The following is a 15,107-nucleotide window of genomic DNA, read 5'->3' on the forward strand; positions in this document are numbered from 1 at the left end:
AAAAAAATCCTGTGATACTAGAGGAGGAATCAGGACCTTTCTCAGCATCAGTGTCCATCATCTGTCAGAGCTGTACAGGCCATGGCTGGCATATGCCTCCATGAGGGTATCTTTTAGCCATATCAGGCAGCATGACAATGGACCCCTCACTGGCAGCTTTATTCCTAATGAAGCAGATTCTTAAGGGAATTGTTGCATTTGAGGACACCTACAAAAGGACGTTTCTTTTGTGTGGGACTTGAGACTTATCCTAGTAGACTCAAACAAGCCCCTTTAAAAAGTGCAGCCATGCTGTCTTCTTGATTTCTCATTAACTGTAAGAATTTCTGAAATACAGGAACTAATGTGCAAAGAGACATTACAGTGTTTTTTCTTTCTCCTTATCTTCTTCAACAAACAGGGTCTGCCTGCATGAAGATACTTCCTTTAAACCCAAAACGGTTACAAAAAAAATGTATTGTTGCAATCCAAGCCATTCCATTCTTTTAAAAAGACTCAGGGCCATTCTGTGAGCAGATACTTCTTTCTGCTCAAATGGTCACATAACTCTCTAGTGCAATCTATCCAATTGGCAGTCTTCTTTCCAAACCAACAAAATAAGGAAATAAGGATTTTGCATCCACTACATACTCACAGGCAGCTGAGAATTATCTGAGCAAAAGAATAAATACAAGCGGTTTAAATAAACTCTGTTCTGCACTTAAGAGAAATGGTGGACCAGTTCCCCAAGCAGAACACATCCAAATAACTATCTTACTGTATTTCTTTTTGCCGTTTGTCTCATGATATGAAACCGGAAATATATGCAAAATCGCATTCTTGGCCAACAAAGACTAAAACAATACTAAATTCATAAACTCTAATCATACTCTGACTTAGGAATGGGGTCCATTCCTGTCATGGCAATAGAAACCTAAAACATTTGGAGAAATTAAACCAGTAGAGATGCACAGGAGTAGCCAAGAGGCACTGGAGACATGAACCACAAAAGCATTAGACAACAATGACGTTTATATCACAAGCTCACCCATTATCAACAGTTAAACAAAGATGCAAGAAAGCCAAATGTAAAGTGACACTGATCACTAAAACAGCTACACCCAGCAATGAGTGTCTTAAGAAAAGAGAAAATCTTAAAATACCGGGATTTGCAGATATACACCAAGGTAATTTGGAAGGAAGATACTCAAACAGTTCCAGTAGTAGTACGAGTAACAAGACTAAAATTTACAACCATACTTAAACTTGTTACAAATTCATGTACCCCACAGGAACTGCATGAGGCAACAATTCTGGGCATAATGCAGATGCAGATGCTGACTAAGAGCACTCTTGGCAAACGTCCAAGACTGAAGCAATACTGATTTTGTAAGCTATGTTCCAAATTAGGAATGGGGGGTCCAATTCCTGTCAACATAGCTTAAACAAAATAAAAAGCATTTGGAGAAATTAAATGTAGAGTGACAGAATCCATTGTGCTATTTTTAAGAGGGATGATTATACAAGCTATATTAGAAGCAGCAGCCTGGTCTTCTAAACCTTCTCAAAGCATTATATATTGGATATGACCTCTGAAAGCAGAGCAGGCTTTCTACAGCCATTCTGCAGAGCCTTTCCAGTTAAAAATCTAACTTAAAATATTATCAATAGAGGTGGAAAATGGATCAATATCCCTTTCACGTGCCCAAATGGTAAATCTTTTCCATTTACTATTACATAGTTTCTGTGTAGAAGGTTTATGAGAAGCTAACAGAATTTGGTGTACTGGGGAAGAAAGGTTAAGATGCCTGGCAACTAGAGGAATTGGAGGAACCACACTGTCAGTTTGAGGTTTGGAATGTCTGGGAGAACTAACTCATCTGGACAGGACAGAAGGTCTGCAGCTGCGTCCAGAGTCCAAGGTAGCTGAATTAGATAAAGGCAAACAAAGGAGAACCATATATGTTGTGGCCAAAATGGAGCAATGAGGATTACTAGACTCTTCAACTTGAGTGTTTTCTGTAAAAATTTAGAGAATAGAGGTATAGTACAGTTTTGTACCTACCATAAATGTAGATGTCCGAACTGGATAGCATCTGCAGTCATAACAAGTGGGTTGTCCTGTCGTCAGGCAGCCCTGCAGTCGGCCGGATTCCAAAGTCTGGGTCCGGCTTCGGCTGATGTCGCACTCCACCCGACGTCATCTCTGTTGGTCTTCGGGTATAAAAGCATCAGCCGACGCCATTTTCCTCAGTGTTTCTTGCCCCAGATGCCAGTAGCCCTCTTGCAGGCTAAAATTTGGATAGATGCCAATGTTTCCAAATAGATAGAGGTAAACACAACAATAAGCATATATGTACATATATACAAACAAATACACCATAAAAGACTCCCCAACAGCTAGCTATTAGGAGGGTAAACACCCTAGGAGTACCACAGAGGGAAGGAGGGAGGGTAATCCTGACTGCAGATGCTATCCAGTTCGGACATCTACATTTATGGTAGGTACAAAACTGTACTATGTCCTTCATGGATGCATCTGCAGTCATAACAAGTGGGTAGAATACCATAGCCAACTAGGGAGGAGGATAAAAGTAGATTATGGTGTGTTTAGGATCCCTTGCAGTACAGCAGTGGCAAACCCTGCTCGGGATCTGGAATATAGAGGCAAATTATAATGCTTGGCAAATGTATGCACGGAGGTCCAAGTAGCCGCCTCAATAATGTCTTTGGTTGCCACTCCTCGTAAGAAGGCTGTGGTAGTGGCTGTTGCCCTTGTAGAATGAGGTCTTATGTTCTGTGGAATTGGTTTTCCATGGAAGGAGTAACAGTATCGTATGCAATTTCCTATCCATTTGGAGATTGTCTGTTTGGAAATAGCTTTTCCTTCCCTTCCTGTTGCATAGGCTACAAAAAGTTGGTCAGTCTTTCTGCTATTTTTGTTCTGTCCAAGTAGTAGCGTAGCTGTCTATGTACATCCAAGGTATGCAGTATTCTTTCCCCTCTGTTTTGTGGGTTGGGAAAGAAGGTAGGTAGGTGGATTGCCTGGTTTAAAGATACTCTGGATACCACCTTGGGCATAAATGTAGGATTAGTTCTCATGGACACTCTATCTTGGTGGAAGATTAGGAAGGGTTGCACTGCCATTAAGGCCTGTAGTTCTGAAACCCTCCTTGCTGAAGTAATTGCCAGTAGGAAGGCAGTTTTCCATGACAGGTGTTGTAGGTCTGCTGTTGCTGCTGGTTCAAAGGGTGATAGTGTCAACTTTTCTAGCACAAAGTTTAAATCCCAGGCTGGTAATGGTGGTTTCCTTGGAGGTTTTACATTCTTGATTCCTCTGAGGAACTGCCTGAGCAAAGGGTGCGAAAAACAGGTGGATCAAAGCTGTATTCTGCTGAAATAGCTGATGCATGTATCTTGATGGAGGAGTAGGACAGGCCTGAATGAAGAAGTTCGGCCAGATACTCCAGAATGTTAGGCATATCTATGTTTGACACATCTTTTCCTCTTCGGTACTCCAAATGACAAACCTTTTCCATTTTCCAGCATAGTTCCTTCTTGTTGAAGGTCTGCGTGCTTCAAGAATAATGTCTTTAACTCTTTGGGAAAGTTCTGGATTAGCTGCTGCTATGTGATGTTCCATGCAGTCAGTTGCAGCGTTTTAGGTTTGGATGTATGATGCTGTAGTTGTTCTGAGTTAACATCAAAGGCATCAGGGTATTGGCCACATATTGTTCGAGACATGCTCTTCAGTAGTGGGTACCAGTGTTGTCTTGGCCAGTTTGGGGCTATCAGGATTATCCTTGGACGTTCTTCCTTGATTTTTAGTAGTACCTTGTGTATCAAAGGAAGAGGTGGGAATGCATATGCTGTTAGGCCTTTCCAGTTGAAGGAGAGTGAGTCCACTCTCCATGCTAGTGGGTGGAATGTCCTTGTGCAGAATTTTTTGAGCTGGTGATTGAGAGGTGATGCGAATAGGTCTATCTGTGGCATTCCCCATTTCTTTGAGATGGTCTTGAAGATGTCCGGGTGCAGCTTCCATTCGTGGGCATCCGAAGTGGTTCTGCTTAATATGTCTGCTAGAGTATGGTCTTTCCCCGGTACAAACATTGCCTGTAACTGAATGTTGTAGCTGAGTGCCAGGGTCCACAGCTCCAAGGTCATTCTGCATAGGGGTATGAATGAGTGCCTCCCTGTTTGTTGATGTACCACATGACTGTGGTGTTGTCTGTCCTTATCAACTGGCCCTCTTTGAGGAATGGTTTGAACTTTTGGATTGCCAGTTTTACTGCCAGCATTTCTTTTAGATTGATGTGCAGGTGAAGTTGATCCTGTGTCCACAATCCTTGCACGCATTTGTCCAGCATGTGGGCTCCCCATCCTAGGTCTGAAGCGTCTGTTGTGATGGTCTGGCTTGGTTGACATCTGCGAAAGGGTAGGCCTGGGTTTGACTGGCATGCCTGAGCCCACCATAGGAACTCCTGTTTTAAGCATGGAATTAGTGGGATTTCTGTTTCTAGACTGTGTCTGTGTTGGGACCATAAATTCTTTAGGTACCACTGTAGTTTCCTCATATGTAGTCTGGCAAATGGGACCAACATTATGCATGATGCCATGAAGCCCAAGGCCTGCAGAAATTTTCTTGCTGTTAACTCTTTCAGTTTTGTTAGTGCCAAGAAGTAAAGAGGAAGTTCTTTTTGTTTTTCTGTAGGCAGGAATGCCATTTGTTGTACTGTGTCCAATTCCGCGCCCAAGAATGTCCTTGTTTGGGATGGTATCAGCCTTGACTTTTGTAAATTGACTGTGTATCCCAGTCCTTGTAGCAAGTAAAAGACCCTTTGTAAATCTGTTGTCAGCTTGCTTTTGTTGTCCCCTTGTAGTAGGCAGTCGTCCAGGTATGGGAAAATCTGAATTCCTGTAGTCTGCAATGGGCGATTACTGATGCCAGGCATTTTGTGAATACTCTGGGCAGTAGATAAGCCAAAGGGCAATGCTGAGAATTGATAGTGCTCTGATCCTGCAAGAAATCTGAGGTATCTTCTGCAGATTGGTCGAATGGGGACGTGCAGGTATGCCTCCTTGAGATCTAGAGTTACCAGCCAAGACTCCTTGCACAGCATGGGAAGAAGTTGCTGTAGGGTCAGCATTTTGAATTTTGGGACAATGATGTATGTATTTAAGGTGGACAGGTCGAGAATTGGTCTCCAGCTTTTTCCTTTCTTGGAACTAGGAATAGTCTGGAATAGAACCCCTTTCCTTGTTCTGCTGTTGGCACTCTTTCCACAGCTCTCATGTTTGCTAACTCCATTATCTGGCGTAGAGCCTCTGTTTTTTTATTTGGAGGTAGATTTGGCATTCCTCTTTTGACTGGTAAAGTGTGGAAGTGAAACCGGTAACCTTGATCTATGGTTTGTAAAATCCACTTGTCTTTTGTTATGTAGTGCCAGTTCTTTGAAAATAAGGTTAACTTTCCGCCTAGAGGAGCTGCTATTTGTTCCCTGGTAGGCGGAGTTAGGATTAAGTCACTGTGGTTGTGCTGATGTAGTGGCAGTGGCTGCGTCTGTGCCTCTGTTGTTACCTTGCCACTGTCGTCCTCTGTGGGCACCTCCTCTGGATTGGTTTCTGCCTCTGGAACGTCTATTCCTGCCCCTTTGAAATTTTGTGGAGTCAGGAAAGGACCAATTTTTGGCAGGCCAGTTCCTGCTAAACCTTGGGTGTTGAACCTGCAAGAAATCTTTAACAGTTTGAACAGATTTTGCCTTTTCTTCCATTTTCTTCATAACCTGCTGGGCAGGTGTACCAAACAAGCTTGTCTTGTCCATAGGAGCATCTAGCAACTTAGCTTTAACATGATCCGGTAAAGCTTGTTCCTTTAGCCATACATGCCTTCTTATCACTGTGCCTGTCATGGCTGATCTAAATGAAGCCTCCAGTGCATCATAGCCACATTTTAAGGAATGGTTGCTAACCTGTTGTATGTTATTTACCATCTCTAATACATATTTCTTATCAAGAGATTCATCAGTGGTTAGTTTTTAGTTAACTGATCAAGCATAAACTCTTGGTATTGTATCATGTGAAACTGACAGTTTAAAGCTCTAGCTGAGAGAGTAGCTGAAGTGTAGACCTTTTACCCCATCTGTCTAATGACCTTGCTTCCCTTTCAGAAGGAATAGGGTTTTAGCTGTGGTCATGCTACTGCCTTGGGACCCTGGGATATAGTTTCTGGGTCTGCAAGTGGGGCCTTGTAAAGGTGGTGATGAGTATCTGGCACCCTGTAAAATCTGTCTGGTTTGGCAGGGGCTGGGGTAAAGAATCTGGAGCGGAGCAAACATCATTGAAAGCATCATCCACCACAGAGAGAACAGGAGGTATAGCTAAGGGCCTGTGCTGTGGGAGGTGCAGAAAGGTCCTAAGTCTTTTCTGGAGTCTGAAAAATCCTGTTGCTGCCATTGGAACTGTTCTCGCATGGCATGCAAGGTTTCCCCAAAGGAGAATTCTTCTGGTGGGGAAGCAGCTGGAATGGATTCTTCAGCATCAGAATCTTCAAAATTGGAGAAGGGAGCCTCTGGCTGGTCAGTAATGTCTGATTCATCAGCAGAATCATCAGAAGACACTGGCTCAGGGGCTCTGCCCTAGGTCTCTTCTCTGGGGGCTGAGAGGCCCTGTCTGGGTGAGATTGAGATCCTCTAATTAAAGAAATTAAATCTTCTGCCAAAGAAAACATTTGAGAACTAGAAGAGGGCCTGGATGTGGTGGGTTTAACGGGCACTGATTTAGTAGTCTTGGCTGCTTTAGCCCTGGCGAAGGCCTTAATGGACATGGCTGCTGGAGGCCTAGCAGCACCACGTGCTGGGGTAGAGACATCCAAGGGGATGGTGTCTGATAAGTCAACCACCGTAGTGGGTAAAATTTCTGAGGTCGATTCAAGAGTTGTAGCAGGGGCCTCAGTTGTAAGAATAGGTTCAGCTGTACTTTGATCAGTTTTCTCGGTTTCGGCGAAACCGAGACACTCATGATTTGCTTTACCGTGGTTTCGGCGAAACCGCGGACCGCGAGTGTCGGTCTTTATCTTTGCGTTTTGGAAGATTGGGTAGTCGGAGGATCCGGCGGCATAATGTCGCAAAATCAGTACCGAAAAACTGTTCTGCAAACTCCGACCGGCGCCTAAGCGTTGTCGGTTGAAGGAGGCACAGGCGAACAAGCTGCTACGTCGTGGGCTGGGCCTAAACAAGGCAGACAGTAAGAGTGGAAATCTTTATGAGGTATTTGTTTCCCACAGGTTAAACAATTGTTAACTTTTTCTGACATCGGCTGAGGCAAGAAAGAGTCCCCAACGGGTACTTAGCTTTAGAAGTCTTGAAGTAGTATTCGGTAGAAGTAATCTCTGGATCCGACCGACCGGCACTTGCGAACAGCTTCTGCTTGGCCACGCAAGAAAGACTGAGGAAAATGGCGTTGGCTGATGCTTTTATACCCGAAGACCAACAGAGATGACGTCGGGTGGAGTGCGACATCAGCCGAAGCCGGACCCGGACTTTGGAATCCGGCCGACTGCAGGGCTGCCTGACGACAGGACAACCCACTTGTTATGACTGCAGATGCATCCCATCGGGGGAAAGGTGTGCAGGAGACCGGAGGCCGAAATGTGGAGAACAGCATCTCTTGGTAACTTTCCTGGAGAGGGGAATCAGGGCAAAGTAGTTGCTGCACTTGTTTAGGGGAGAGGCGAACAGGTTGCAGCAAGGCTGGCCCCATTGATGGAAGATCTGTTCCATCACATTTGGACTGAGACACCACTCACGAGGCTGGAGAATACATCTGCTCAGCTTATCAGCTATCACAATGGAACTCCCCAGAAAGTGCACTGCTATTAGAAAGCAGCTGGAAGAGATCGCCACTCACCGAGTGATTCTCAACAAAGGGGATAAGATTTGGTTCTTCCCTGTTTGCTGACGTATCAAAACCACTAACAAATTAGCAAATGCTAAAAGCACCACTCTTAGCTCCAGAACATTGATATGCAAGTTGGTCTCTGTTGGGGACCAAGTGCCTTGGACATTCTTTCCCAGAAAATACCCCCACCCCAAGTGGGAGGCGTCCATGGTCAATATGGCCTTGGGCTCTGGAAGGATGAAGGGGTGACCTAAGATAATTTCTCTGGAGTGAATCCACCTAGCTAGATCCTTTCTGCAAAGATTGGTGATCAGAATCTGGTCTAACATGGGTTGACATAGTACAGACCATTAAGAAGCCAGCAACCATTGTAGAATTCTCATGTGATACCTGGCTAAGGGAACTAGATAAATTGTCACTGCCATAGAACCCAGGGCCTGTAAAACTAGGTGAGCGGGAACCTTCTGTGTATAATTTTTTTTTTCACTTGGGTTATGATTTTCTGAAGTCTCGTTGGGGGACGGGAAGCTATGGCTATTGTCATATTCAGCAATGCCCTATAAACGCCAAACTCTGTGTTGGAGACAATTGAAATTTTTCTTGTTTGATAGTTATTCCTAAGAATGCACAGGTCTAGAGAACATAATCCCTTACTTCAACCAGTTGATGCCTGGACGGAGCAATAATGAGCCATTCATCCAAGTAAGGAAACACCAGGAATCCTTGCAGTCTCAAGTGAGCTGCTACTGCTGCCATGCATTTGGTTAACACCCTGGGAGCTGTGGTGAGACCAAATGGTAGCACCCTGAATTGGTAATGACTGGCTCCCAGCTGTATGCGGAGGAACTTTCTGGAGCACTTGTCCATTTTTATAAGACAGATTTTCAGGATGTGTACTATCAAGCACTTCCAGTCATTTTTGTTCTTTCGTTTTTTTCCGGTTAGGGGTCGCCACAGCGGAACTCCGGTCTGCTAATGATTGGCAGTAGATTTTTTACAGGTGCTGAGGTGCCAGCTCAACGCCCAACCTTCAATGAAGGCACGCCCATTCTACGCATGTCTTTCGAACGCCACTCTACCACGGGGAGGACATGCAGACTCCACACAAAAGGTGCTCCAGCCCGAGAATAGAACTGGAGAACCTCTTGCTGTGAGGCAACAATGCTACCGCTGCACCACTTCCTAAAAACAGAAAAATGGACTGTACCATAACCATCCGAAATTTCATTTGTTAAACTGATTTGTTCAACACACCGAAACTCAAAATTTGTCTCCAGTCCCATGTTTTTTTGGCACTAAAAATCTTGAGTAAATTCTGGATCCTCTCTGGTCTGATGAGACTTTTATGACTCTTGTCTAGCAGTTTTTGAATTTCTAGAACTGCTGGTTCCCTCTGACTGAGTGGAACATCGGGGATTTTTCTGCATATGAAGGGAAGATTGGAAAAGGGTATGGTATAACCTCTGGATATTGATGCACTGCACCCAAAAATCTGTTATATTAAGAGAGGTGTCGGTGCAAGGATAAGCATACCCGACTTCCTCCAGAGAAATACAATCGGGCCTCCTTTCAGGAGCAATGAAAGGGCTTACTCAGGAAGGAGTCTCTGAAGCTCTGGTTCCGCAGACCACATCTGTCACGTGGGCGGTGTCTTCCATTGTGGTTCCCCCCTCTGCCCCTGGGGGAACTGTCTCCACGTGCATCTTGGAAAGGCCCTAGGGATTTTTTGAACCACATTTTTCCACCGCTCCTATGATTCCTAGAAAAGGATCACTGGGTGGTGGAAAAAAGTACAGTTTTGTACCTACCATAAATGTAGATGTTCAAGTGCTAATACAGCTGCAGTCATAAAGTACAGTTTTGTACCTACCATAAATGTAGATGTCCGATAGGAATGCATCTGCAGTCCTTACAAATGGGTTGTCCTGTCGTCAGGCAGCCGGGTCTGGCCTCGGCTGGTGTCGCACTTCACCCGACGTCACAGCTGCAGTTATTCGGGTATAAAGGCATCAGCCGACGCCATTTTCCTCAGTGTTTCTTGCCCCAGATGCCAGGTGCCCTCTAGGAAGGCTAAATTTGGATGAATGCAAAAAATTCCAAATAGTGGAGAGCAAATTCAAAAATAAGCATGTATATACAAACAAATACACCATAATAGGTTCCCCCCAGCTAGCTACAAGATGGGCAAATACCCTAGGAGTACCACAGAGGGGAAGGAGGGTGGGTAATCCTGACTGCAGATGCATTCCTATCGGACATCTACATTTACGGTAGGTACAAAACTGTACTATGTCCTTCAAGGATGCATCTGCAGTCCTTACAAATGGGTAGAATACCATAGCCAAACTGGGGGAGGAGGAGAAATGAAATTATGGTGTAGTTAGGATCCCTTGCAAAACAGCAGTGGCAAAACCTGCTCGGGATCTAGAGTATAAAGGTAAATTATAATGCTTGGCAAATGTATGCACGGAGCTCCAAGTAGCAGCCTCTAAAATGTCTCTGGTAGCCACTCCTCGAAGAAAAGCTGTGGTAGTGGCTGGAGCCCTTGTAGAGTGAGGCCTGATGTTTTCTGGAGTTTTCTTCCCATGGTAGGAGTAACAAAATCTAATGCAATTTCCTATCCACTTAGAGATTGTCTGTTTTGAAATTGCTTTTCCTTCCATTCCTGTTGCATATGCTACCAGTAGCTGGTCAGTTTTTCTAATGCTCTTGGTCCTGTCCAGGTAGTAGCGTAATTGTCTATGCACATCCAAGGTATGCAGCAGTCTTTCTCCCCTGTTCTGTGGGTTGGGGAAGAATGTAGGTAGGTGGATAGCCTGATTCAAAGATACTTTGGAGACCACCTTAGGCATAAAGGTAGGATTTGTTCTCATGGACACTATCTTGATGGAAGATCAGGAAGGGCTGTACTGCCATTAATGCCTGTAGCTCAGATACCCTTCTTGCTGAAGTGATTGCCAGTAGGAAAGCAGTTTTCCATGATAAGTATTGTAAATCTGCTGTTGCTGCTGGTTCAAATGGAGGGAGTGTCAATTTTTCTAGTACAAAGTTCAAGTCCCATGCTGGCAATGGTGGTTTCCTAGGAGGTTTTACATTTTTAATTCCGCTCAGAAACTGCCTGAGCAGAGGATGTGAGAAAACTGGAGGATCCAAGTTGTATTCTGCTGAAATAGCTGATGCATGAATCTTAATGGAAGAATAGGACAGACCTTTGTGGAAGAGCTCTGCCAAGTATTCCAGGATGTTGGCTATGTTTACCAGTGACACATTCTCTCCTTTTTCAGTACTCCAAATGGAATATCTTTTCCATTTTGCTGAATAATTTTTCCTTGTTGAGGGTCTGCGAGACTCCAAGATAATGTCTTTTATCCTTTGGGATAAATTTGGGTTATTTGTTTTTATGCAATGTTTCAGGCAGTTAGCTGCAGTGTTTTCAGGTTTGGATGCAGGGTGGTGGTGTTGTTCTGTGTTAACAGCAAGGGAACAAGAGGTAAGTGCCATATTTGTTCCCGAGACATGCTCCTCAGTAATGGGTACCAATGTTGTCTTGGCCAGTCTGGAGCTATCAGGATGATCCTTGGACGGTCCTCTTTGATTTTCAATTGCACCTTGTCCATCAAAGGAAGTGGTGGGAATGCATATGCTGTCAGGTTTTTCCAACTGAAAGATAGGGAGTCCACCTTCCAAGCAAGTGGGTGGTACGTCCTTGTGCAGAATTTCTTTAGTTGGTGATTGAGTGGGGATGCAAATAAGTCTATTTGAGGGAGCCCCCATTTTCTTGTAATGGTTATGAAGATGTCCGGATGCAGCATCCATTCGTGGGCATCCGTGGTAGTCCTGCTTAGTATGTCTGCTAGAATGTTTTCTTTTCCTAGTACAAAAATTGCTTGTAACTGAACGTTGTAACTCAGGGCCACATTCCAGAGATCCATTGCCATCCGGCATAGAGGGTACGAATGTGTGCCTCCCTGTTTGTTGATGTACCACATAACTGTGGTGTTGTCTGTCCTTATCAACAGTTGACCTTGTCGAAGAAATGGTCTGAATGTCTGAATTGCCAGTTTTACTGCCAGCATTTCCTTTTAATTTATGTGTAGGTGCAGCTGGTCTTGAGTCCATAAGCCTTGTATGCACTTGTCCAGCATGTGGGCCCCCCAACCGAGGTCTGAGGCGTCCGTGGTAATGGTTTGGCTTGGTTGAGTGTTGTGGAAGGGCAATCCTTTGTTTGATTGACAGGCCTGAGCCCACCATTGGAACTCTTGCTTCAGGCATGGAATTATTGGAATTAGGGTTTCTAGGCTGTGCTTGTGCTGAGACCATAAATTCCTTAGGTACCACTGTAACTTTCTCATATGCAGTCTGGCATGTGGAACCAATATTATGCAGGATGCCATGTAACCCAGGGCTTGCAGGACTTTTCTTGCTGTTAGCTGGTTCTGCTTTGTTAATGCCAAGAAGTATAGAGGGAGTTGCTCTTGTATTTCTACTGTTAGGAATGCCATTTGTTTCGATGTGTCCAGCTCTGCACCCAAGAAGGTTATCCTTTGGGATGGTATCAGCCTTGACTTTTTTATACTGACTGTGTATCCCAGGGCTTGTAGTAGGTAAATGACCCTTTTCAAGTCTTCTGCTAACTTGAATTTGTTGTCCGCTTGTATCAGGCAGTCGTCCAGGTAAGGGTAGATTTGGATTCCCTGGAGCCTGCAATGAGCAATTACTGATGCCAGGCATTTCGTGAACACTCTGGGCGCAGTAGATAAGCCAAAGGGCAATGTTGAGAATTGACAATGCTCTGATCCTGCAAGAAATCTGAGGTATCTTCTGCAATTTGGTCGTATGGGGACGTGCAGGTATGCCTCCTTGAGATCTAGAGTTACCAGCCAAGACTCCTTGCCCAGCATGGGAAGAAGCTGCTGTAGGGTCAGCATTTTGAATTTTGGAACAATGATGAATGTGTTTAAAGCGGACAGGTCGAGAATAGGTCTCCATTTGTTTCCTTTTCTTGGTACCAGGAAGAGTCTGGAGTAAAATCCCTGTCCTTGCTCCATAGATGGTACCTTTTCCACAGCTCTCATGTTTAATAATTGAGATATTTGTTTTAGAGCTTCTGCCCTTTGATTTGGAGGTAGGTTTGGCATTCCTCTCTTCCCTGGTAGAGTATGGAAGTGAAACCTGTAACCTTGGTCTATTGTCTGCAAAATCCACTTGTCTCTTGTGATGTAATGCCAGTTTACTGAAAATAAAGCTAGCTTCCCGCCCAAGGGTGCTTTTAGTTGTTCCCTGGTAGGCGGTGCTAGAGCCAAGTCACTGTGATTGTCCTGTAGTAGTGGTGGTGGCTGTGTCCGTGGCTGCACCTCGCTGGTTGTTACCCTGCCACTGACGTCCCCTGTAGGCACCCCTGGATTGACTTCGGCCTCTTGAACACCTATTCCTGCCTCTCTGGACTCTGGAGGGTTCTGGAAAGGACCAATTCTTGGAGGGCTAATTCCTGCTAAACCTTGGAGGTTGGACCTGTAAGAAATTTTTCACTGTTTGGACAGATTTTGCCTTCTCTTCCATCTTCTCCAGCAGCTGTTGTGCAGGAGAGCCAAACAAATTGATGTTGTCCATGGGAGCATCTAGTAATTTGGATTTCACATGGTCTGGTAAGGCCTGCTCTTTTAACCATGCATGCCTTCTGATAACTGTGCCAGTCATGGCTGATCTGAAGGAAGCTTCCAGTGCATCATAGCCGCATTTTAAGGAATGGTTACTGACCTGCTGAATGTTATGTACCATTTCCTGAACAGATTTTCTGTCTAATGGTTCATCTGAGGACAACTTTTTGGTTAACTGGTCTAGCATAAATTCTTGATACTGGATCATGTGGAATTGACAGTTCAATGCTCTAGCTGAAAGAGTAGCAGAAGTGTAAACTTTTTTACCCCATCTCTAAGGACCTGGATTCCCTTTCAGAGGGGAGGGGGTTTTTGGCAGAGGTGGCTGCTACAGCCTTAGGACCCTGGGAGATAGTCTCGGGATCTGCAAAAGGAGCCTTATACAAATGGTGATGAGTATCCGGAACCCTGTAGTACCTATCAGGCTTAGCAGGGGCCGGAGGAAGTGAATCAGGAGCAGTACAAGCATCATTAAATGCATCATCTACAACAGAGAGAACTGGAGGAATGGCTAAAGGCCTATGTTGTGATAAATGCAGAAAGGTTCTAAGCCTCTTTCTAGAGTCTGAGAAATCCTGGCCCTGCCACTGAAATTGTTCCCTCATAGCATGCAAGGTTTCCCCAAAGGAAAATTCCTCAGGCGGAGAGGCAGAAGGGATGGACTCTTCAGCATCTGAGTCTTCATAAGGGGAGAAGGAAGCCTCTGGAGGGTTAGTATTATCTGAATCATCAGAGGAATCATCTGTAGAAACTGGTTCAGGGAGCTCTGCTCTCGGCCTCTTCTCTGGTGTGAGATTGGGATCCCCGGATTAAAGAAATGAGATCCTCTGCTAGACTAAGCATTTGTGAACTAGAGCTAGGCCTGTGAGAGGGGGTCTTAGCAGGCACAGATTTAGTAGTTTTAGCTGCTTTAGCCCTGGCAAAAGCCTTAATGGACATGGATGCAGGTGGCCTAGCAGCTCCATGTGCAGGGGTGGAGATATCCAAGGGGATAGTGTCAGATAATTCCTGAGAAACTGCAAGAGCAGAAGGTAAATCAGAAGCCGATTCCACGAGGTTGGAAGAGGCCTCGGTAGGAGGTAAGTTTTCGGCTGAAGGAAGAACCGCTTGCTCGGTTTCAGCCGAAACCGAGACACTCGCGGTTGGCCTAACCGCGGTTTCGGCCAAAACCGCAGACCGCGAGTGTCGGTCCTTTTCCTTGCGCTTTTTTGATATTTGCGTAGTCGGAGGATCCAACGGCATAATGTAAGCGAAATCGGAGCCGAAAAACTCCTCAGCAAATTCCGACCGACGTCTAAGCGTCCGTCGGTTAAAAGAAGCACAGGCTAGACAAGCTACTACGTCGTGGTCTGGGCCTAAACAAGGTAAGCAGTAAGAGTGGAAATCTTTATGAGGTATTTGTTTCCCACAAGTTAAACAGTTATTCACTTTTTCTGACATCGGCTGAGGCAAGAAAGAGTCCCCAACGGGGTACTTAGCTTTTTAGAAGTCTTCGGAAGTAGTAATCTCTGGTTCTGAATGACCGGCACTTGCGAACAGCTTCTGCTTCGGGCGCCACGCGGCAAGAAAGACTGA

Source organism: Protopterus annectens, chromosome 1.part0 (genome assembly GCF_019279795.1).
Source record: "Protopterus annectens isolate FY-2018-M chromosome 1.part0, PAN1.0, whole genome shotgun sequence".
Taxonomy (NCBI): domain Eukaryota; kingdom Metazoa; phylum Chordata; order Ceratodontiformes; family Protopteridae; genus Protopterus; species Protopterus annectens.